Source organism: Typopeltis vanoorti, chromosome 10, assembly GCF_054136105.1.
Source record: "Typopeltis vanoorti isolate ZY-2024b chromosome 10, IOZ_Tvanoo_1.0, whole genome shotgun sequence".
NCBI classification, from domain to species: Eukaryota; Metazoa; Arthropoda; class Arachnida; order Uropygi; family Thelyphonidae; genus Typopeltis; species Typopeltis vanoorti.
This window is the reverse complement of record NC_143558.1, coordinates 45613715-45639159: the sequence shown is the minus strand read 5'-3', so window position 1 is coordinate 45639159 and position 25445 is coordinate 45613715. Positions and strand designations below refer to the sequence as shown.

At 34.6% G+C, this 25445-nt stretch overlaps 1 protein-coding gene across 1 annotated transcript in view; it reads right to left on the bottom strand.

The window, feature by feature from the left end:
- LOC150102385 (uncharacterized) overlaps positions 1-25445 on the bottom strand; it is a 112184-nt gene that overhangs the window by 51100 nt on the left and 35639 nt on the right. The gene's annotated exons all lie outside the window — the stretch shown is intronic.

Genomic DNA, 25445 nt, shown 5'->3' with positions numbered 1-25445 from the left:
AACGAGATTTGTTGCACTGTCATTCTGACAAATTTGGACATTACATTAAACTTCCTATTACTAGTTTGTAGAATATTGATAGATAATAGTACGAAGGGGGGAAAAAGTTCGTATAAACAAAAATGAAATTCCTTTCTTTAGGAACAAATCGAATTAGCCACGTTAACTGAAAATCCTATGAAAATACTGACTTTATCGCAGTTAAAATATAAAACGTCTGTCTTTAAAAATCCATTATTTATTGACTCTATTAAAAAGAACAGTCATCGTTAAAATGCTAATACTTTCATTAATCTTCCACTGTTTTGGAGATCTCTAATGTCTGGGCAAATACATTTAATCAATCCAAGACCGGCTAACTCGCTTTCAGATTAAAAAAAAAATTTTAAAAAAAAAATGAAGGCTCTTCCTGTCCTAGACAAGAATCTAGATCTAGCCAAAGGTCATCGTCGTAACCGAACTACGGAGGCTTTTCCTCTTCCTATCATAAATTTAGGCCAATTGGTCCCTTCAAATTCATGTCATCGCTTTTTTTTTTGGTCTTCCAACTCCTTTTTTTTTTGCATCTTATTTATACCTATACAATAATTTTGGTCTGTTATTTCCGTTTCTGTTAGTGTTACATCCATTTTGGTTTATATTATTTTTACATTCAAAGATGGTAAAATTGCTTCCTTTTTTTTTTTAATGGTCCCGCATGGTATATCCAGCTGTTTTTCCGAGAAATTTCATTTTTGCTTTGAATTCATTTTTCGTCATTATAATGGTCAGAATTAAATATTGATAATGGCAAATAAACATGTTTAGGTATATTCCAAAAACAGTTGATGAAAAAACGGAAACTACAGAATAATCAAATCATACAAAGGAATATGAAAATCTGAAATCTTGATAAAAAAATAGCACATGGCTTAAACAGACTACAAAAGATACGGGGCAATTTCAAAAAAAAAAAAAAAAGGAAAAAAAATATAGAAAAACTCAGATATTCTTTATTTCGAAAGATCCCAATCTTTGCATCGGATTAATTTTTATCTTAAAATTAATTATTGAGAAGAGAAGAGAATTTCAAAAAAGAAACAGGTAGCCTCTGTTGATTACGAGAAAACCATTTATAAAGTTAATTGCAAACAAAACTTTTTTTGAATATTAGAATTCAAAAAATATGTGAAAATATATGCTTAATTTTCAAATTTATCTCCAAACCTATTTAGAACAAAACAAAAATAGAAGTTATTAGTTTCAGAGGGCCAAATTGTATTAACTGCACTCAGAAAATGTTTGTAAAATCATCAAACGAAATCTCGCAAGTGCAATATGAAAAAAAAAAAAAAAAAAAAAAAACCAGGATTACAGTTTCTTATAGTGTTTATTTAAGATTTTTGATTTATCTACACTACTGAAAATCATATTTAAATGACGATTTTTAATAAGTTCTAGTAAACTAAAACAAAGGAGCTTTTCAGATGCCTGAAGTCCTGTTTGTCCTTAAACCTTTCTCTCCAAAACTTCATGAAATTGATTTAATGAAAGACCAGTTTATGACTAAGAGAAAATAAAAATCTCTAAAACAAACTATATATTCACATGAAAGAGCAGGATTTCGGCACACCTTCAAGTATTTGCAATTCTTATCACGTACTTGTGAACTTCAAATATATTACAGACGGTAAGCATTTGTGGGAGTTGAGTGCATTGTAGTGCTTGGTTAGTGCTGCAGTCTTAAACAATTGCTAGCTGTCTGGTCATCTGGCAGGTTTTTTTGGTCAAACAGGTTAGATATCATGACTATTATCGAGTTGGCAAAAGAAATGGAGACTTATGCTCCCTCGTGAGACACCACAAAAACTGGAATCCTTAGTTTATAAGTTATTCATCGCTTTACATACGTTATTACACATTTATATGTTTCTCATTGCCTACAAATATGCATTTTTAAACAGTTTATTTTATAGTTATTTTAATGCGATTTTAGAACATTTACATAGACGGGCACATGCAAAATGCAACACTGGTTAAAATTGTTGGTTGGTTGTCGAATGTAAATACGAATTGCTTCAGATGGCGTTGTCTTAAAATTGATATTATTTTCTTTAAATTTTTTTCTTTCTGAATTTCTTTCCTAAGGATGATTTTCCTGCTTGATAAATGTTTCTTATGTTCACTTCATTCTGAAAATGAAGGTTTGAATAAGCCCTGTATACCTTCTAGATATGATCGTTTTTCGTTAATCACGTACTCGGTCGAGGGTCGAGTCCCGCGAGATTTCCCCCCCCCCTCACGGTTCGACTTAAGGAGGCGATTCAAGGGAGCTCAACATTAAGCGAGCACATTGTAGAAATGGGAAGTGAGGTACTATTAGATTCAAAAACGAAGCTATAATATTGCATACAATCGATTTGGAGATGAAACGTAGTTTCATTGATTTCTGTATTATAATAATAATTAGGATTAATAGCGAAGAATTAATAATAAATACCAAAATGATTCAATATTTAAGTGATTTCCGAATTAAAAGTTGTTTATTAACGTAAAAGAATTAACTTTTGCACATCGTAGTCCCATAAATAAAAGAGAGAATATATATTTAAAAAAAAAGCTCTTTATACCCGTAGACAATGTTTTGAGGCTTAAAACTCTAAAAATTTTAAATTTTTATAATTTCAAGGCTTAAAACATTGTCGTAATCATTCCTCTCCTCATAGAGCAGATAGAATAAAATAAATCAAAATAGAGAGAGAGCAACTTTTTTTTGCCTAGTTGGCATATAAAACATTTGTTTTATTATCATGTTTTTAATACTATCCACGTGAAGAGTAGATACATGAATTTGCTTCTATTCATTACATAGTAAGGCCTCCGTCGCATAAGAGATATCAATACTATTATGTGTTTCGGTTTCATTATTTCATTTTTGACCTTTTTTTTTTTTCAATAAATCACGCTTGTAAACACTTTTTTTTACTTACAAACTCTGCATGAATTTAAACTTAAAAGTATATCTTTCCATATTTAAATTTCCGTACTTGTCAGTAGCATTCTTGTCGAGGTTTTTAAGAAACAAATTACGGAATAGGATTGCAATACATTGCTAGCAAAATGTTGGCTTCGAGTGATCAGGACTCTCAAAATACGCGACCTTTGGACTGAAAGGAAATTAAGACAGTGCAACAAAATTATTTAAATATTAAGGCATCATTTTTGTTAAAGAGGTTTGTATTATTTATACATTGTCTGATTTTTGTTGCATCCGATGGAATTGTAATTTTGTTTGTCAAAACAGCTCTCCTGCAAAATATTAATTTCCCTTTAGCCCACTAATACTAAAGACCAGATATCACTTACTAGGAGCACAAGTCATATCTGTCTTCAAGCACGTGACACATGACTTTTTTGGTCATTTCATATATGTCTTCAGTGAGTTGTCTTTGAAATGCATACATAATGCTTCCTTGAGCTATTGAAACCGTGGCTTAATGAAATTTAAACTGAAACAAAACAATCCTTTTGCGTATGTATTTTTCCTAGAAAACATCGATATGAATGATTAAGCAATTATGGAAACGATGCATGCTATAGCTTGAGGTTCATACTGAACTCCGAATTAAAAATTTAAATTCATCGTCACTGTCATTCTGCTCTTCCAGCATAAACTGCTAAATAAGATGTATCAAAGTTTGTTTGTCTTTTTAACGATCTTTTTATTCTTTCGGTTTTTCTTCACGATTAGTATCTCATTTGTGATTGACAAAGATTTCTATAACTTATCAAAATATGAAAGATTTAGCGAAGTCCATTACTGAGTATGTACCATCCGAATATTTAAATTTCTCTTTACATATCGCGTCACATTTTACAAACATGTTTGTGAGCATCTTTTCTATTTTTATCTAACATATCCAGACATTATACATATACCTGTCTATCCCATAAAGCAAACCATTTTTGCCAATTAGGAATGCAATTCGCTAACGTTGGTGAGTTTCAACTTTGTCCAATTATCTGTGTATATATATATATATATATACACATAAGCCGGTGCATGTTTCCTCCAAGTTGGAAAGACCTCGATTCGTATCTTTAGGACACGGATGAACTTAAACTTTATAAGATTTGCAACTGATGGTGTGTTCATCTCTTTTGCCGAACAAAATATACTAATCGCCTTCTTCTAATGAAACTCTAATAATCCTCTCTAAAACTTGCCTCCATTTATTTCTTGCTATTTTTTTTTAATTTTTCTTTAGTTACACATTATTATTATTCCTCTTTTTTTTTCTTTTAATTTTCTTTCTCCTTTATATTAATAATCATAATTTAAGTGCTGACATTGAAATCCACATTCGAAAGAATATAGGATGGCTATCCTTTATTCCTGTAGTTTATGTTTGTGAATTGACTGAGTTCTCCGACGCGCGCGGATGCGTTTTGTGAGATGAAACACTCGAATTTTTCAAGTTCGAAAAACCTTTTGTACCTCTATATGAAACAGTCTTCGCCATCAAAGCTCTTATAATCAGTCCGGGTAAATCTCAACTTTTATTGGAAAAGTCTAATAAACCTCCCGGCAAGTGGATTCCAACCGAAAGCAAAAACGCCTTAAATTTGAATCCTTCTTTAAATCGTTAGCACCTTCTTTACATCTTTTCGGAGGCATCTTCTTCACATATTGGTCAATCATTTGTCTTCTCCAGTAACCTACCATGCATCTTCTTCTTCCAGGGCCATTCTCAGCATATTAGGCAACTATTGTGCTTCTGAGTCACTAGTATTATCTGACCACTTTCATCCCTCGGTCGATCCCCTGCCGTACGTAGGTCTTCGCACTCATTTCTGTTCCTGTTTGTATTTTTTTTTTAAGTACTGTTTTGTAGTCTTCTGACTCTTCACTGATGAAGTTATTCTCTTCATTTATTGAAAAGACTGGTTGCTCTTCAGTGTCCCTCTTTCTATTCGATATTAGTTCATATAGAGAATATCATTTTTTCGTTCACAGTTTTCTCCATTTTATACGAATATGAATTGAATTCAGCTTATTTCATCAATGGACTTTTTTTCGTCTAATTTCGTTGATTATACTGTGTAGTTGTCCACCAGTTGCGACAAGATTTTCCCTTCTTTATATAAATACCTTACTTTGGGGCTTTAGCTCCATTGAACGCGTGCTTCCATTTTTTTTTTAATTTTCAGTATTTCTTCCCACTCTTTTTTTTAACATACATTGTAAACATGACAAAAAGTGTCCATTTAAACCATGGACATTTTTAACCATTCACCAAACTACAAAAGATAGAATTTTTTTTTCGGATCAATAAGAAATATTTCAGCAATGTCCCATTGAATTCTTTCTTTTGCTAAAATCCAAGCATATTGGCACTAAACTCATCTCTTATGTTATAAAGATAGAAAACCTGAAAACGCCTTCCTCCATAGGAAAAAGATCCATCAGCAAGTCGCGACAACTATGGCCGAAAGTTATTGACAATGAAGCCAGATTTATGTGCCTTAGTGGCATTTCATTAGCCATACTACTAGCAGATGTCTGATTACACTCGGTGTGTCGGCAGCTGATTTTTTTTTTCTTTCTAAGATTTGTTATCAGGTGTTCCACTTTACGTTCCTTTATGGAGAAAATACAGAAACGATAAGAGCGACATCTATATACTATTTTAATGTGCAATTGCAATGATTAATGAACAGTCTTAGCTAAACTCCCAATCGTAGCTTAGCATACAACGCGAATAACATACGCCATTCCTCATCCCAACTTGAATTACAAGTAACCCAGTCTTTCCTGTTGCACACCCGATTCATGTTACTGAACGAATATGTCTTGCGCTAGCACAAGAGCTGGTTTGACTGGTAAGAAAATGTCAAGGAGTTCACTGCTTGTAAGGCAGATAAACATAACAAAAATCTCGAAGACCTTGTAGCGTTTAGTTTATCCATTCATTATATAGATAGCTAATGATCAAATAGCTGTGATTATAGTAAACACTTAAGTTGAAATAATGAAACTCTAAGGACTTAATTTTAGGCCTTATATTATGTCGAAAATAATAGCAACAAATGTGGAAGCCATTGCAAAATAATCATTAAAAAGATGCAGTTGGTAGAATAGCATCCTTGTGCAGTGAGCACTACTCATTATCATAACAAATGAACTTAGAGCCGTTTTAACATATGTTTTGTATGCATAATTGTGTATATGAATTGAATCCTATCTAGGTGCCAGATTATTGCAATCAAATTGAGCCATATATGTATATTATTTGTATTCTGCAACCCAAATTTTGCTAAATTCGGCCAGAGTAATATACAGCATATAATGTATATATTTCGACACATTTGCCCCTTTATTCCCTGAAAATAATCATTAAAACAAAAGTTGAAATAGTCCGACAGATTTTTTTGTAAGAATTTAAAACCCCTAAATGCAATAAAAATCGATCTAGTCAGAGTCTCGAAATAATGTGCATACGGACGAACGATAAATCTATTAGTTTGCTTACCTATTTTACCAAGCGCTTCTAAAAATCATTCAACTATGTATAAATATTAATTTTAGTGGGTCCAATACAATGTTTTTCGGATCATGCCCCACCTCAACGCCTCAAACATTTTGATGCTTCCCCCCCCCCCCTCTAGCATGATAGTCAGCCAAGTTATGAAAAAGTATAATATAAATATGTACTTTAAATAAAAAAGGAACATAGGTAAAACTGTTTTTAATTTGACTTGCTTCAATGAATATACATTTTATATTACACTTTGTATATTATAAAACAAATCGAACTGAACTCGGGAAAATAAAATCCAAGTTAATGCGATTCTTGAGCTTGATGTCTGCTGCAAAGAGTTTTTACTTGAGGTACTAAATTTAGTCATTTTCAATCTCAAATAACCATGGTTTGTGGTATCCAGATGATTTCATTTTTTCAGTAGCAAGTCATTTACAGCACTAAAGCCACATTCAACTAAATATGACGACGGGAAGGGCAACAGTAATTTTCTTGCAATACTTGAATTTCGGTATTTCTCTTCTGTCTAGTCACAAAGCCATGCCATTGTTCCTTTTATGTTAAATAAATTTCTAATAGACGCATTAGTTTGCTTCTCTGAGAGTTCTTCTTGATACTGTATTTATGTTGATGCTGTACTAGTGATGTCAGCTTTTTTTCTCGGAAAGTCAGGATTGCAACATCGACAATTTATCGCCGACAGTGGTGATTTTTTTGAGTATATCGGTGATGAGGTGACGAATGCAACATCATTTTCTAATTGCCCACCAAAATATTCAAATTGCCCCACGTTGGGAAACACTGGTCTAATACAAGTATCTCTTGATTGAACATGATATTCACTTTAAAATATTTCTCTGTACGACGAAAGTAAAAGACAAAATACTGTCGACAGGTGAAGAAAGATCCAATTCTTCCTTTAACAAGTGAACTAAATGTCTCTGATGATGTGCCGACAACTTGTATTGATTCTCATTCCTTAGCTTGTTTTTTGCAGAAGTTGAACCAGTTTTAACCCCTTCATCTTCCCTGCAAACTTATCAGCATTGATAAAAACAAGTTTTGGCATCTTGTCTTGACAGTCAGCATCTTAAGTTAATCCTCTTCGACCGTATACATAACACTAAAACAGTGTCAAGGAAATGGAATATATAGGTCAATTATTTACTGGATGTATTTGAAGACACGCGTTAGCCACGTGTAATCATGTGTGTGTGTGTGCGCGCGCGCACGCACGCACACACACACACACACACACACACACACACACACACACACACACACACACACACACACACACACACACACACACAAAATTGCTACTTGTTAGCCATCCGTGGACTCTTATTATCTACTGACAACTGCCCCAAATCCATTCAGTCTTTGTATAGTGGCTGATGATTTACTTTGAAACCTGAATCCAATTAATTTGTTTCTAGACCAAATGAGGTGTATTGAGATTTAAAGAAAATAAATGAATAGAATTATATGTTGACTTGTGCTGACTGCACGCTATTTAACATATGAAGAACTACCAATAGATCAACACGGAAGATTTTTTTTTTGATGCACTAGAAAGTCCGGTGCTACTGGTCGGTTTGTGATAGACCGCTCTCTCTCTCTCTCTCTCTCTCTCTCATTTCTATTCCTCATGCTTTATGGAATTTCTTTAGTCGATCTAGTTCCGTCGTAGAATAATAGTTCGATTATCAGCGAATATTTCAAATACTGTTAGTACGATTTATTATGCTAAGTGATTTCTTGATCTGTGGTGCTTGGCTGTAGATGCGAAGTCATTAATTGAAATCGACGAATATTCTATATATACTATAAAAGGCATTATCTCTTTCTTTTGAAGTATTATTTAGATAGACAGCTTATATTCTGAAAGCCATATCGATATATTTTTGACATCTTCACGATGTCAAAAATATATGGAAAATTACTATTAAGCACAGATCGAATATGAGCTCTGGTGTTGGAAGGATTTAGGTTCAGTTCTCGTCATAGAGAGAGATGAATGATTATAAGAGATTTTCACCTAAAAGTGAGTTAGCCATTCTCATCAAGAAATAGTACGTATTTTCTCCTACATTGAAAATAACCACAGAACATACACACACTTTACAGGCATAATACCGTTGGCTGGTTGGAGTTATTTAAACTAATCAACCTATCTTAACAAAGTCTTCATTAGAACAGCAATCTTTTTGTCTCTTATTGCAGTCGTATCATCTTTTGTTGGAAGGACCTATGTTTCATTGTATGACAGACGCGGAGGAACTTTGATCAATTATTTTTCAACTGTAGCCGGTCTTAGATGGAAGTAAAAGGATTTTTCTTCCTTAACCAAAACACACGTAAATCGATAGATGTAATTAGTCCGCCTCATAACTAGAGCTATCTTGACATTAAGTCTAAATAATCACCTCAGTCTTACTGCAAATCAAACAAACTCACCTATAAATATTGACGGTTGTGACACGCATTTCAAAGCCGTAATTGCCAACCATAATAACAGAAACGGAAACCATTTATTAAAAAAATTAGACCGTAATTATTTGCATAAGATTCCGTTAAATCGGTACAAAACTCCTCATTCCCTCGACTTCATACGACTGGTGTTATCCAAATACACATATCACAAATCTCCGCTCTCAGGAATAGATTAAACTGTTGATACAACTAAATTTTAATGTAAATCGTCACCGACGAAAAGTTTTAAACGTTAGAACATTTAGCTCTGTTGGCAAGTTGGGGATTGCATAGTTCTGAAACCTTGCTCCAGAGCCCAAACATGGAACCTTTTGGAAGCCACTTCAGCCTCATAATAAGCGGGACACTGGTCTCGCACCGGGCGCTGAAATTCATCTCCCATCATCATCATCATCATCAGTAGCTTTAACAGGCACTTAAGCGCCCACAGTCGTCCAAATATCCTTGAACTTTTCAACCGTAATACGAGGATGAGGCGGTTACTCCTTTGCTTCTGTATTCTTGTCTGTAAATTGCGTGTGTTCTACTGGCCGGTTTGTCTGTTTTGAGGGACGAAAAACACGAGTTTCCGGGTGGAAAAACCCTCCGTATGAGACTTGCTAACTAATCTTTGGACTTGCTAACTAATCTTTATGAGACTTGCTAACTAATCTTTAGACGAAAGAGACCAGATAAAGGTTCCTCACATTCTAATCCAGGGCTTTCCGACCAAAGGGCTTCGTCTATACCGACTGAGCTACGAAAGCTCGAAATTCATCTCCCACTTAAATTTCTCATTTGGCCTTATATTGTTACAATATACTGGAATATTTTTTCAGACTGATTCATAAATTCCATTTGTAGTTATTTTGCTTTTTCTGATATTTTAATTTTAGTTAATATACAAAATCTTAGAGTTTCCAGGACGCGATCGGAAAAGTGATACGTGCTGATATGCCCTCTGACTGAAAACCTTGTTTCGAATCCCGAAAAAAGTGCGAAAAATTTTCAATTAGGGCTGAGTTACGCAATCTCAGATGAATGAGATTTTCTTTTTTCCGTTCAGCAATGCTGGTTTAGTATCTCACAAAGGAGACAAACCAGCCTGTGAACCCATGCAGTTGATAAACGTAATGCAGTCACTTCATGACTAAGTTTGTGTTTAAAAAATCCAATTTTCCTCTCTTGTAAGCAAAGGTAGCAAACTAATTCTGGAAAATGAGTTGGGGAGTTTGGTTCCTTACCACACTGAATTACACGGAACCTCAGTGACTAAGAAGATATATGTATTTAGATATTGCTTTGATAACAGATTTATTAAGTGTTTTAATCATCATTCAGGTCACTTTACTGCTTAAACGCTACCAATTGGTTGGCGTAAACATGTGTTTAATACAAATGGTGGTGAAGGTTCAAGGTTCCATATTGGCCCATTTATAAAACCATCATGTCTAAAACCACGTGTTTATTCATAACTTTATTCCTGAGAAATTTAGTCAGATGCTATCATTAAATTCGTTATGCGTATGATGTTCTGATACCGCTCTTGGCAGTTGAAGGGGAAGAGGGGGAAATTTTTCCGCTCCCGTTTAATTAAGATGACCACCAGGTGGCGTTATTGTGCACTTGATGACAAGCCGAGGATATAGAGTAACGCGATAATTTGCGATCACCAAGCTATGTCCAAATAACCTAGGTTCAGGATGCAACCTCTTTCTCTCTGTCTCTCTTTACATGATATTTTAAACTCGCTATGTGAACTCTGTATCTCTTGACATGCCTTAATAGACACTACATTGCAATCTGATACACATTCCCAATGCCTGTTTTCTAGCATTTGGCACTTTTAGCTGTTGTAAATGTAGAAATCATCGTTGTTTTATAAAACTTATGGTTATCATGAAATCCACACCTGCGGTTCTCATGAAAGATTCATCAATCACCATGGTGATTGTATAAAACTGGGTATATTTCAACGAAAGTACTTCTACGAAATTTGAACTAATTCTATGTTTTGTTTTATTCTGTTTTTGAATAATTATTGCAACCAGTTAAGCAAAAGAAAACTAATGTAGCTGTATATTCGATTATCTAGGCCTTGGTTATCCGAGGTTCGATATTATCCAACTGAAAATCTGGGTTATAAAAAGTTTTACCAGAGAAAGAAAATAACAAATAAAAAAATAACCATGAACCAGAGGTCAGCTACTCCCCTTTCCCCTCTTAATAAAAAATGCTCAGTGGAACACAAGAAACCTGTTTTTCGAGAAAGAACTTCTTTGTGTCAATACCTGGTTGTCACATCAAGACATGAAAAATAATATCCAATCATTTTTTTATTCCTTAGCTTCTGATTTTCATGCATGCATTCATTTTTTCACGAATCCATCTTTAACATTTGAAAATTAATATGTATTTTATTATATATTTGTTAACTACGATGTATATATATATTATTATTATTTTATTTATTATTTTTTTTTTTTGCATGTGTCCCTATTTACGCCTTTCTTGACTCATGAAGCTAAAATTAAAAAAAAAAAAAAAATGAAAGTATGAAATTCTCTTCATACAATCCTTATAACATTTTCATTTTAAATTCGTGTGATGAATGCTTCAGTGTTTCCATGACAACAACAGTACGTGCAAATTAGTGTGAGCGTATGTTTCATTAGTCGGCAATGTTAGTGATCAAATATGTTGTTATTTTTAGATATTCTACGTTTGAGTCTATCTTCCTCTACTAATTTTTTTTTCGTCCAGTATTTGACAGTTTTATAAAGTTTTCGAATAAATTTAGGAAGAAATATAAAGAATTAAAGGTTTTAGAGAAAAGACAGAATTAAAAAAAAAAGCATAAAAGAGTTTAGAATGGAGAAAGAAATTCAATGATAAACGCATAACTTGTAAAAATTATTAAAAGGAAAGAAGGTCAGTTGAAATAAAGAGCCAATCGAGATAACTGGTAGGAAAAAAAACAAGCTCCGTTAATTGGACCTTGGGGACAATCTTGAAAAAAACAGAAGGCATCTTGAGAGGCTTCTAAAACGTAGAAGTCAAGGGGCCATTAGGGCTATTCTTCGTTAATCAGTGCACTAGACGCAAGAAAAAATTTAAAAAAAAAATGAATGAAATAAGAAACAAAGAAAGAATAAAATACATGAAAAGAAAGAAACTAAAGAAAAAAAAAAGGCTGACCTGGAGGAAACCAGAAAGGATGATAGAAAATGACAGAAAAAAAATACAAGGAAGAAGAAGAAATGAGAGAAAAACACACGGGGGAAAAATTGAAGAATTTTTAGGCAATTTCTTTCTCTTCTAAATTATTTCGAAGTTAAAAATTCTTGAACATGAAATCAAACTTTCGTTTTGGTATGTTATGTATCCATAATATAAGATAAGTAATAATTTTTAATAGAGGTAATATATGGAATATATTATCTTTATTTAAAAAAAAAAAACAAGTTGTCGAATTTGATCAAGTTAACTTCTCAGTGTCCTTCATCTGAAATGAAAATTAGGAGGTGTCATTCATTTTATACTTGGAAAAGTGCGGGATAATCTGCAAGGGAAAGTCAGCAACAATAGCCGGAAGTTATTTGGAACGCGTAGCTACTCATGGATAACTGAGTTCGCCACGATCATCGCTGCGAGTATAAGACTGCAGTAATCACACTCAGAAGATCATCTGTTTTGACTGGATTATTTTCGATTTCCTGTACGTTTTGTGGTTATTATCGGTAACCATGACAACCCAATGGGACAGGAAAAGAAAAAAATTTCTGTGTTTCTCTGGCAGGCTGTTGAGGGAAGTGAGTTTGCTTTCTCCTATTCCTAAATTAAGTCCAAAAGAGGGGAACAACGATCTAGAAAGCACTTCAGAAAAAACTTTGCATTGCCCTTATGATTCAAGTTCTCTCGTTTTTATTGGTAGATGTCCAAAAATCAGCACATCCGCACTCCTTGTTCACACATTGTAACACCCACCACATCCCTATAATTAATATTCCGTGCGAACGTGTCGTGAGTCATTTGAAGTACGCCAACGTGAAGTAACACAAAAATGGCGCCAGAATGTCATTGTTGGGAAAGTTTGGAGAACGATGGGGGGGGGGGGAGACAAACAGGAGGTAAGTGCGAAGATGAAGGGGAAACTGCTTCTTTGTAGACATCTTTATGAAGTCTGAAGGGTATTCGTTCAGTAATTGCTTCCTTTTGTGGACTTTCCATTGACCTTAGTAAAAGGGAGTGAAGTGGCTTGAAGGGGGGGGGGGGGAAGGGAACCGTAGATATGAGAGTTTTCTAAGAACGTAATACAAAGAAGTACGTTTGTAAATAGGGTAGATGAAATCAGTGAATGAACGATGATAATATGCATATCTATAGCTGTCTGCTTTAGCAAATGTATTCTTCTAGTTTAATAGTTTCTAAAAGTATTTATTATTACCGCGTGATCCTCTCTTCCCTTTTCAGTAATGCTTGCCAAGCCGTGTCATTGAACATGATTTCTTTTTTTTATTTTATATTATTTCTATTCTGTATGATAGGCTTTACGAGAAGCGATTTATAAAATAGGAAAACATAATAGCTCTCCTCTTAGGTAATAGATGTCGCTGAAGTTTTGTTTGCAACTCGTTTCTCTTATTATTAAAAAAAAAAAAAAAATCTAATTTTCAACGAATTCAACGAATCACAGTGGCCTAGACGATTTTGCACACTGCACCAAAATGTTCAGCTACAATCTAATACTTTACATCACCGTATCCTTGATGATTACTTCATATTCAGGCTCTTATCCTGCTCATCTTTGCAACTTATCTCATACACTAGTTCAAAAGAAGGGTCCCAATCTCTGAAGCCGCATATTGATGTATCTCACGACTCTTCATCAGTGCAGTAATTCATGGTGCCTCCCTCCTCGTCGTGTCAACTCGAGAGGGTACAACACTTCAAACTGGAATATAAAGTCGCATCCCAGTGTATTTGCGTTACTTTTCATCCGTATCTGTCAGCACAAAGAATAATAATAATATCTATTGAATGTTACAAAAAAGAAGTGTTATTGGATTTTACGTGATACCTGGGCATCCTAAATCATTCTACTTAATGCTATTAACCTCTCCTGAAGAATGTTTGAAGAGTGTCAAATTAATTATTATTCTTCAACACGAGGATGCTCTAATAAGATTGCTTATTTCTTTTCTTTTCTTTTTTTTTTTTTTCGTACTAACATACTGGCAGTGGTAAACTGCTCACTTTATTTAAAAATTGTTCCATAAAGGGGTGCTTATTTCTAGCATAAATGAAACTGTCTTGTACTGAAGATAGATCATTAAAATGGATACCAGTTTGTCGGTTTTGTAAGGGGAAAAAACTAGTTGGTTTCCACTCTGCCTGAGACTAGTTTACTCAGCCTCTATTGAAAATACATAGAAAATGTTTTTTAGCGTCCTGAGCGGTATTACCATTTGGTACTTGTGAACCAATGATCACTAGATTCCAACTACCACGAATGTTCCAAGTTCTATTGTCTATACGATCGACTAATCATTCCAGGTCTTGTGCTTCCTTAATACACTAGAGGAGCATCTTAGCGATGTGTACAGGTGGAAGTTGGATTACCTTCTCCTCCTCTGACTACTCACGAAGTCCCTTAGGCTAGAGACAGATGGACTTTACAAACCTCTTAACCTCCTTTCTTGATAGATGACCATACAGATGTCTGCCTTATGACGAACGCACACGCTCTTAACGTGACTGCTGTTCTAAATACGCTCTTCGTTACATTCTCGTATATCGGTAGACGTAATGAATTTGCTTTATGCAGAGTGTAAATACACGCCTCCATGCAAAAGCCTAGTGGGAGAGGGAACATGACTTCTAACTATCGCACGTGTATGTTGAATTGTTTCTTTTAGTTTCATCTCGCGCTGCCTATCTTGACTGCAATCATGAGAGACGTGATGTACATCGCTTTCTACATGTAATGTTTCTAGACAAGAGCAGGGTAGACTCAAGCGACAGTGGTAGGCGTGCATTCTACATATAATAGTCAAAGAAACACTCCCGACTATTCCAGAGTAGAATAAAAGATTATGATCCACGTGACATTCGTAGATATTTAAAAGTGGGGACATAAAAAAATGGATTTTATCTACAAATAGGAATTGCACAGATGTACACTATTTCCCTCGAATTGTGCACCGCCCTGATTTTACCATCTCGTTTATTATCCAAAAAATATTGCATCCTTACACAACATTGCCCAAGTTCTGAATGATTAGGTAACATACTGTCTCTTCAAGCATGACTAGTCTTTCTAGTCATGCTTGAAGTTTGCTAAAAATAAAAAGTGTGCTTCCATGTCACCTAAAGAAATTTCATCATCCGATTTTTTCCTATTAGATATCTCATGAGAAGAAAAAATAAAAAAATAAAGTTCTGTCATTCTGAAAGCGCCTACAGAAAACAAGATAGATGTATAGGAAGGCATTTTATACTTGGTAGAAGAAAAGAAAGATAGAAGAACAATAAATCCCTATGATATAAAAATGCATGCAAGATAACACTGACATCTAAATATAGAAACATTAAAAAATCATTTTTATAAAATGGCTAGAAATTCAGGATTATAATGGTGTATACAATCAACCAGTTTAAGTGTAATGGAAATAGAAAAGAATTTGGAAGATCTAAAAAACAAATAGTGGTATAGAAAGGCTCCAAGAAGAAATGCAAATTTGAAAGAATAACTATGGATAGCACAGTGTAGATGTCAAAGATCGGGACAACAGAACAGTTTGATATTATAATTAACCTATGTTTAAGTACAATGATATCGAGTTTTGAATGCATCACGCTATTGAATCCTTTTCTTCAGAAAAAACACCTTCGAAGACTTGAACTATGGTTTGCAGATGGCTTGGTTGTTCCAAACAGACACTGGTTGAAAAACAAAAGAGATTTGATGGAAACAGATTAAAAACGAAAACTTGAAATTAATATTCTGAAAATAAGATAGTCGTAGTTGGAGAATTAAGTAGTAGCGGTGAGGATGAGATATATTTAGCGAAGTAGTGTGCCCTCCCACGATGAGTCCTTGGACTCCCTGGAGGTATCATGTAATAATAATAATAATAATAATAATAATAATAATAATAATAATAATAATAATAATAAAAAACAGGAAAAGAAAACTTCTAGATAAACTAGAGAACGTTTTGCAGGACAGAAATGGAAATGAGATGTGAGTATAGATTAGGTATAGGAAGCGCCGTATTTGTATATAAAAAAGTCTTTGCACGTGTGTGTATAAGATGGAAAGAGAGGAGTTTTGCGTCATAAAAAAATCATAAAAATTTCTGCAGTGTGAGAGGATATTTAGAAAGGTCAAAAATGAATAACCTATAAATTCACAATAAACATTAAGAAGATAAAATCGTAAAAGTTGGCTATAAGGAAGCAGGTAATCAGTAAATAGTTTTTAAGCAAAGGAAGTGTAATTAGGATTAGTAGAGCACGTCTAGAGATGCAACGAGAACAGACGGGAGCAATTAGAAAAGCCATGAAATGAAAATGTAGGAGTGAAAGGTGAAATAATAGAGTTCACCTAATATCTAAAGATGTGTGTGTCGCCATAGAAGGCGTACATACAGACTAAAGAAATTAGCCTAATACTATACATCATTATATTCAGGGCTTCGACTATCCTTCCTGTTTAAGAATTTGTGGAATAAACCACTAAAAAGATATTTGCGCGTACTAGAACTTCAGCGCGCATTAGCAGACTAAGTTAAGTCATTATGAAAAAAAAAATAAGACAGTTGTTGCAAAAATATGGTCATCCATCATCTATTTCGTTCTTTACTGCATAATTTAGTTGTACATTTCATTTATTTGAAGATTTTTTAATAAACGTGACGTCGGCTTAATCACCAACAAACAAAATTATTTTATTCTTTGGAAAGACATAAAACTCATTCAGTAGTGCTACGTATCTGTACATAAATTGATTGAGAATATTGCATCGAACAGTATTCCAAAAATGAAATCTGCATCCCTTGATTTGGGATCAACACTCCACTCTGATAAAACGTGACGTTGAAGTACAAACTAGTCACTGTAATTTCTTCGCAAACAGCACAATAAGAAATCGACATCGGCAGCCATATTGATGACGTCATCGAAACTAGATATGTTGGTGGCCTATTTATTCATTAGTAGTTTTGTCATTAGCATTACACTTAAGCTACTTTACTTACCGATGTCTGTCCCAACTGGAAATATCTCACACGGTCTCACCGGTAATGGTGTCATCATCCGGAGTTCATTTGCATGATGAAAATCTGGATTGATGTTCTCATTGGTCGTTCAACATTTTCTCTGCTACTCCTCAGTGGAACAGCCTAAGGGATTCACGATGTTAGTGCACTTCCGGCTCATCTTCTTTTTAGATCGTATTACGAAAGAGATAACCAGCAAGTCCATTGTATGCTTCGAGCGGATCATAAACTACATGGTTTGGTTCCTCATATTGTGATTTATGGAAACAAAAACCACATACAGATAGACAATTTTAAGTACGGAAAAAACAAGTTCTACTTTTTTGTAAAAGACGTTTTACAGTTATTTAAATAAGCCACACAAATATAGATAATATTACTAATGCCCCTCACTCCAATCGTTTTTTATTAAACTACTGAAGTATGACTTGGTAATCCTTTAACCATTTCGGAAATCGTAAGCCTGAATAGAATTAAGTGACCTGCTTAATCTAACTATTTCTATTGTGTTTTCTCTCTTATTATTTTTTTTCTCCACAGGAAACAATAGAATCGTGCTCTTAGAATGTCACTTTCGTTTATTTTTCTTTTCTTTTCGTGCAGACCCTCGTGGTTGTTAAGGCAACTCCTTCTGTGTGGGAGTAAACATTAAAGAGGAAAAAAGACTGCAATAGGAAACTCGTGAGGGTCTCTATTCTTAAAAGTAATTGTCAAAAGAGAGAACGAATTAGTTTCAAAGGAATAAAAGCAACTAACGAGATCAACGTAGATTTTTTTGAGGTCAGTAAAACTTTATTTTTTCTGTCTGTGGTCAAGGACCAGTTCATGTGTGCTTTTTTAGGGTGTGACTATACGTTGAACTTTAACATTTATATCGTAAGACGTGCAGTTATTTATTTAATTAATGAAACATTCTTTGTGTAAAAAGAAGCTAAGTTAATCAGTTCGGATAAGACATAACCGATATCCGAACAACAGAAACTAATTGAAGATAACAGAGTTAGTCGAGCAGCCGACCGACTCTCCCATCTTGAATCTTTTCAATGCTTCCTTTTCAAATCTTAAGTTAAAAGCAAGAAGCGACTTCCATGAAGAGAACGGCTTATGTAGGAGAGATAGAAGAGAGCTAACCAAACCACCCGGAACCACTGGTATGTCTCATGGCGTAGTTATAAACCTCATTTATGTCCTCTCGCCAAAGACCGGTTTCTGGACTTCATGCGAAGGTCAGAAGCCCACGTGGGTGTTGAGATCTGATAGAAGCAGCTTCAACCCTTAACCCTCGTCCACCTACACGGGTTAATAACCGCACGTGTAAAGGAGCGTAAAATGAAGAGGAACAAATTATCATCGTGTGCTAAAGTTTGGATGTCCAGGAAACCGAAATAACAAACGTCTCCCTCAGTCGCATGTTAGATGTAATTCCTCCATCCCTTGACCTACAAATATGCAAAATTCAGTTCCATTTCGGTCGCGGGGTTTAAACTAGGGTGTTGTTTATTGTGCAATCAAGAATTTTACGAGATAAGTACTGTGGAATCTAGAAGAGATCTCCAACTATTAATAATCCGATTAGAGGCATTTTTTCTAAGAGTGGTCGACAACAGAAATGACGTTGATGGGTCTAATGCCTGAAAAAGACAATGTCAATAAACACCATATATCATCTTTTCACCTTTCTTCTTTTAATTTTTGAAAGTTAAAATTCTGATTAGTTTAAGCTTCTTTTTTTCCCCTTTTATTTATTCAAAAATTGGCAAACTAAAAATAATTAAAAACAAAGGCACTTTTTAGAAAAATCCCTAAAATTTGAGTCTTTAAAATATGAAACATATTTTAATGAATATATTTAATCCAGTAGCTTTAGACTGCAATCTCAAAGCGACACCACCGGAAAGTTTTCGAACTAGTGGCTAATTTATGACTGTTTCTCCATAATACAGTTTTCGCTCTGTTTCATTCATTTATTAATGTGATTTTACGGACTAATATACAAACTAGAGGAAGTAAATGTGTTCTTTCTCCGTTTAGAATTGAGTAAAACATTTGTCTATTAAGTAAATCATCTACTCTGCCTTTGTTTATTTATGTATATTATAATTACATACGTTATGGAGTGTATCTAATAGGACATTCCTCAATAGCACGCATCAATTCTGTGCTAGCATTTTCACAATACTGAAAACTTGTGTTCGCATTTGGATTTATTTTTACTCCTGATAAATGACTGACTTCCTGTCATTTTGTTTTCCTTGTGTTTTTTTAAACCTCAATCTGTTAACATAACATGACCCGAAGAATCCGCCCCCCCCCCCCCACTATTATATGAGCAACTATCCTTTTCAGATGGTAATGGGACGGATCCTATTTTGCAACCTATTACCTCATGTGCACAGGCCACGAGTTGGCCATTTTTCCGGGACTCAAACATTAATTGCTGACCACCCCCAGGGTATTTAAAAGTAGGTACCGTTTTGTACTTCTCCGCCTACCGAACGTCGCACATGCCGCTGACTGGTAACGACCTTCCAAGAAACACGTTTTTCTTCGGGCAGACGGAAATTTCTGGTCTATCCCAGAAACATTGACTTACAGACCTGGAAGGACAAGAACTTTTCTCCTGCGGGTGTCCTATCTACGTAAGAAGAGATTCCCCTCCCTCCCCCTGTTTTTCTCAATTGGTTGCGTAACAGGTGTGAAGAGAACAAGGGGAAAAAATAGAGGTGAAGGGAAACACAGGAAATGATTCCATAGTAGACCCAGCAACACTTACCCACAATACTCCTGTTATCCGTGTCTGGATCTCTCCCGTCTTTCATAACAAGTTTAAATAATTTAAATCATTGCCCATTTCATCCACAAAGAGGGTACCAAATATTTCACACCTTTATCGTTTCATTTTTAAAAATGCTAGTTTCCCATTGCTGGTATCTCATTGGCATCCACATCAAAATCCCAGGTTGAATAGTAGAATCGGACAATCGGAATTATACAAAAATAGGTAAGCAAAAGGCATCTGAAATTTTTTTTTTAATATACGCTACATAAGAAAATGAAATTCTACACATAATTTCATGGACAGTCTTCTGAAATTGATGCTGCAGAAATTAAACTTTCTTCAATTAAGTCTAGTTTGATGGGCAGGAAACTTGTACAAATTATTACATAGTTTATTGATGGCGAAAACTTCGCTCTCGTGTAAAACGATAAGAATTATTTCATCTTGATTGATTCTATACGTCTTAGTACTAAGCTTTTCTTATTGATCTCAAGCAAAACCAGAATAATAGTTGGCTCATTGCAATGCCTGTCCAAAATTTCTCTAATTTGGAGAAAAGAACGTAAACATATGGAATGGTATCGGATGATCTTTGAAGAGAGTTTATCCAACTGTTGATCTCTTTGAATTAAAAACGGAATTAAAAAATAACATCAGATCTTCACACTGTAAACAACTGTTTATGAAATATTTCAACGTGTAATGCATTAGACAGTTAACTTACGAGAAAAAAAAAATGTAATCCCAAATTTTGTCCAATCCTGGGGAAGAAGATTCTAAGATTTTAGTCAATATTGTCCTCACTCCCTAACCAACAAACTGTGAGTTCAAATCACATCGCAACATGATTATTTGTGATGATTTTCAACCATCCTTCTTATTGGACGACTGAAGCGAATTGAAAAAGCATCACGTGTTAGTTCATGAGCTGGGCTAATGGATTATCTGAAGCCTCTCTAGTTTACTTAGTAAAAGCAATGTCCAATGATTGGGAAAACCTTGGATCGAATTCGTCCAGGACCCAAAGAACTTTTATAAGGACTTTTCAACTGAAGCTTACTGGAGGTCTGAAGTGACACTGGGCTATGTAAAAAAAATAATAAAATAAAATAAACAGCGAAAAATGCTTAGTACCATAGGTCACTATGGTACTATAGGCTTACTGAAACCTTGCATGTGCGTCAGATTAAAAAAAATAAATAAATAAATAAAAAAGAATGATAACCTACTATAATAGTAGGCTATTATCATTCTACTGCATTTTTCTATTATCTGTCTTTCTTGTGTGCTTTGATTTACTCTATATAAAACTACTGTTGAGTATTTTTAATGCATCCATCCTATTGGTTCCTCATTATTTACTTATTTGTTTTTGTCTGTCTATATTTAAGTTTTTTTTTGGTCTCTTAATGTGTTTTTGGTCTATTTTTCTTACACTCCAATGAAAACGCTTCTTTTAAGTTTTTTTTTTTTCTCGCTGTTATCACTTACTTATCAGGTGGATAATACACCTGGTAGTTCATCGGATGAATCAAGTGGTGGCAGTCGGGTCATGCACAGGGCAGAAACCAGTCCCGATCATTGAGAATGTTCAGCTTCAACCAGCTGCTCATAGAAGGTAGTTTGTGGGAGGTTGTGTAAGTCAGGAAGTGGAAAAATCTGAAATGCTTCAGGCTCCGGTCAACGTTTAGTGTAGAGTAGTTTATAAAAGGCGTCGGATGTGTGTGGACTCGCGTTGCCACGGAATTTAAACTATGTTTGGCCCACCTGTGGAACTGCGGTTAGTGAGGTCATCGAGTTCGTGTTGTTTACGGAAATAATACCGAAAATCAGGCGGGGGAATGCTACGGGACGACCCACTTTTGCGTGCTTTTGTTAATACACCAGTCTGGAAATAAATTTGAAGGTTTCCCGTTTTGGATGCGGCTAAATTTGGTTTGCTGTAAGACTGACTACACTCCTGAGCTTTCTGAAGTGTTTCAGATATTTATGAATGAATTCAATGATATAATTTATTTCTAACTTGATGTGTTTAACTGTAGTCGAAAGTTTAGGCGCCGATGTCGATATCCTTCGTTATTTCAATCGTAAAATCCTCACCGGAAATGGTCAAGAAAATACCCTGCTAGATGCTGACTGTGTGCTGCGCTGTATCTTCAAAATAGATTGTAGAACATAATTGTATTGCATTAGTATGATCCGCTATAGAAAACAGGTGTATGATTTTCGATGCTACGTATCTTATGCAGGCTGGTTTTTATTTTTTTTTAAATTAAAAGTGAATACGTCAATAATTTTGGCCACTCAAATTTTGCTTAATATCTATGTATCGTTCTAAGCCATCAGACATTGATCTGCACAGAATATGAAGTGATTTGTATTGGCAATAAGACCACTGATGTTATGAATGCTGGATTATTGCGTCTAGCATTTATATGTATGCTGAAGCCAGTTTGTCTGCCTGGAGATTGAAGGAAAGTTTCGCTGAAGAAAACATCTGATATTCTCCGACGCTTTAAGGGATGGGGGGGGGCTAGATAAACGTTTTTATCCTTAGAGGAATTGGATATTAATAAAAAAATTCTTCGTGAGTAAATATTGCATTATTTATGGAAATTCTGTAATTTCCATAAATAATGAATTTATTTATGGAAATAAATTACAGAATTTTAAATAATGCAATATTTACTCACGAAGAATTTTTTTTATTAATATCCAATTCCACTGAGGATAAAAACTTTTTCCATAAAACCTATAACGGTTTCGTACAAGACTTTTGGGTTGTTTTGAATTATGGCGGAAGCAACTAAAGCTATCAGACCATTGTATTAATTCTGTTAATTGTGTGTGTTCTTCTGGCTGGTGTGTCTGTTTCGTGGGATAAAAAAACAATTAATAGGAGGAAAAATCCTGCACCCTTGTATGAGGCTGGCTAGCTCATTTTCTGGTTCTTCACATCATAGACAGAATTCAAACCTCTAGGTCTTTCAAACTATTCGCAACTGAGCTATGATAAGGAAATCTAATAAGGGAAAAAAATCGTTTGTCCTTCCACTAATGTTCATGTTATAATTTTAATTAACTAGCATGAGCAAAGACAAATGTTTCTATGGTGGGAAGTATTATACAAGGTGGTTTCCGGTTGCCTTCCTTGTCCAATAGTATTTTATATCTATAGATGTGAGTTCACGGAACCTGTTTGCCTGTTTTGAGAAACCAAAAGAAAAATGAGTTTGAGGGATAAAAAAATCCTTCGGCTTCGTATTAGAAAGGCTAACTCACCTTCCGATGAAAAGCCCCGATAAAGGACCTTCGCATTATACACGGAATTCGAATCTAGGTCCTTCCAACCAGAGGGCTCTCTCGAAACATCTGAACTGCGAAGGCTCAATAAGAAATTGTGCTTTCTAAAAACTATCATTCTGTGTCTAGATGGGCAGCGATGTATTTCTGGAAGTTCCATTCACCAGTTAAACAAAGATGCATACGCATAGGATAATCAGGAGGCACAGTAGCATTTTGTTCTGTCTAGTCCATAACAGATGTGCCTCCAACTTGCACCAGTGAGACAACGCATTCTAGATAAAAAAAAGTAGAATGCTGTAGATAACAAGTTGAAAAGTTGAGCTCCTAACACTCTTTATATGCAGTGTTTCCTGTTACTCCCAGAAACGGAAACAGATCGAATATCTTGTTTATGCAGTTTTTAGATATACAGTACAATTATCATTAATTAAGTGAACTATTGAAAATTTGAAATCCTTAGTAAAAATCTCTTTCATAACTCACCTATTTCAAGAGACAATTACTCTAAAACGTTGATGATCTGTCATTCACCTATATTTCACTCGGGATTATTCTTGTTGTTGCATGCCCTACCTGTCTGGAAACACCTTAGACACACTCTTCACTGAAATGACAGATAATGTCATTGCACCTTTAGAATTGCTCCAGATAGATGACTGTCTTACGAATAAGGGCATTTTGTACAGATTAGTACAATAACGTATTATATCTGCGTATGTGCTTTTATATCCAGAGTGATATGCAGATTTTAGAGCACACAAATTAGCGAGAATATTCTTATGTCTTCAGCTTTGTTTTTTATCCAGGCATTATATGAACCACAGTGACTAAACTAAAACCCATGAAAGTTTTTTTTTTGTCATTTCAAAAGAATTACCAAATTTTTCAGTATTCCTGTTTTTTAGACATTATTATTAACGTGCTTATTATTAAAAGTATGGTCTACTTATTGGTGGCATTGTGAACTCATCTGGAACGCAGAATGTTCAAAAACGGACTCAAGTATGTGTCTTATTACTGAACCACAACCATAGCTCGCCTATTTCATTCTTGAGAACGTAACTTAGAGTTGTCTTGTAAATATGGAAGCATTAGGCCATACATTCGTCTTCAACAAACTTTTTTGTCATACAGAGTAGATTTATTCAGTTCACTTATGAAGAGAAAATAGAAAAAAAAAGAAAAAAAAAATCAAAATTCCTTCATCTGTTTAATATATTAAATAAACGATAGAAACAAAGTACTCTTGACAATAACATTTCTTTGATAAAAAAAAAAAATCTGCCATTATAATACGCCTGTGAGCTACTTAACAATATCGAACAATTTTATACTACATCAATAATGATATAGTGATAAAAATTTTCTGGGCTGTTAATGAAAAATTCCGAAACAAAAGCATCGTATTTATTTTAAGATATTTCGAGTATGTATTTACAGTAAATGTATTGTGGAGATAATATTTCTAGTGAAAATTGCGTTATAATTAGATCACGCAGAGGCAAACACCACTGACTCAATCATTGGCTCCTGCAATTTCATGTGTTGGATATACTACTTGGCATCGCCATCCACGTGAAGCTGCTTTTTTTTACTAATTTATTTTTGTAATTATTTTTGTAATGGGCACATCCAGCAGGAATAGCAGAGTGGATAGTTCTTTGTTAAGGTTATTTGTTATTTGTAATCCTACAAGTAAAAAATGCATGAGTGTGTACTTCGCTAGCCTAGTTGGCCCCGCTCTCCAACCAACAGGTTACGGGGCCAGGTAAAAATGAATTTAAAATATTAAGAAATATTTTAAATTCATTTCTTTAGCATGCCTTTTTAAGCAAAGATGCTTGACTCGCTAATCTTTTCATTTTCTTTAGTGTTTAACGATTAAAAAAAAAAAGAGGGAAAAGTTCATCTCCATTTCATCAATATGGTACGGAATTCGAGTGATTAATAAAAGCTGGAGTTTTACTCTTCCGCATCCATCGAAATATCGATACCCGTGCTGGTAGTGACATGCCCTGATGACGAACGACTATAGCTGTAGCATAACATGACGTCATCAAGCAGGTTGCTAAACACGGACAT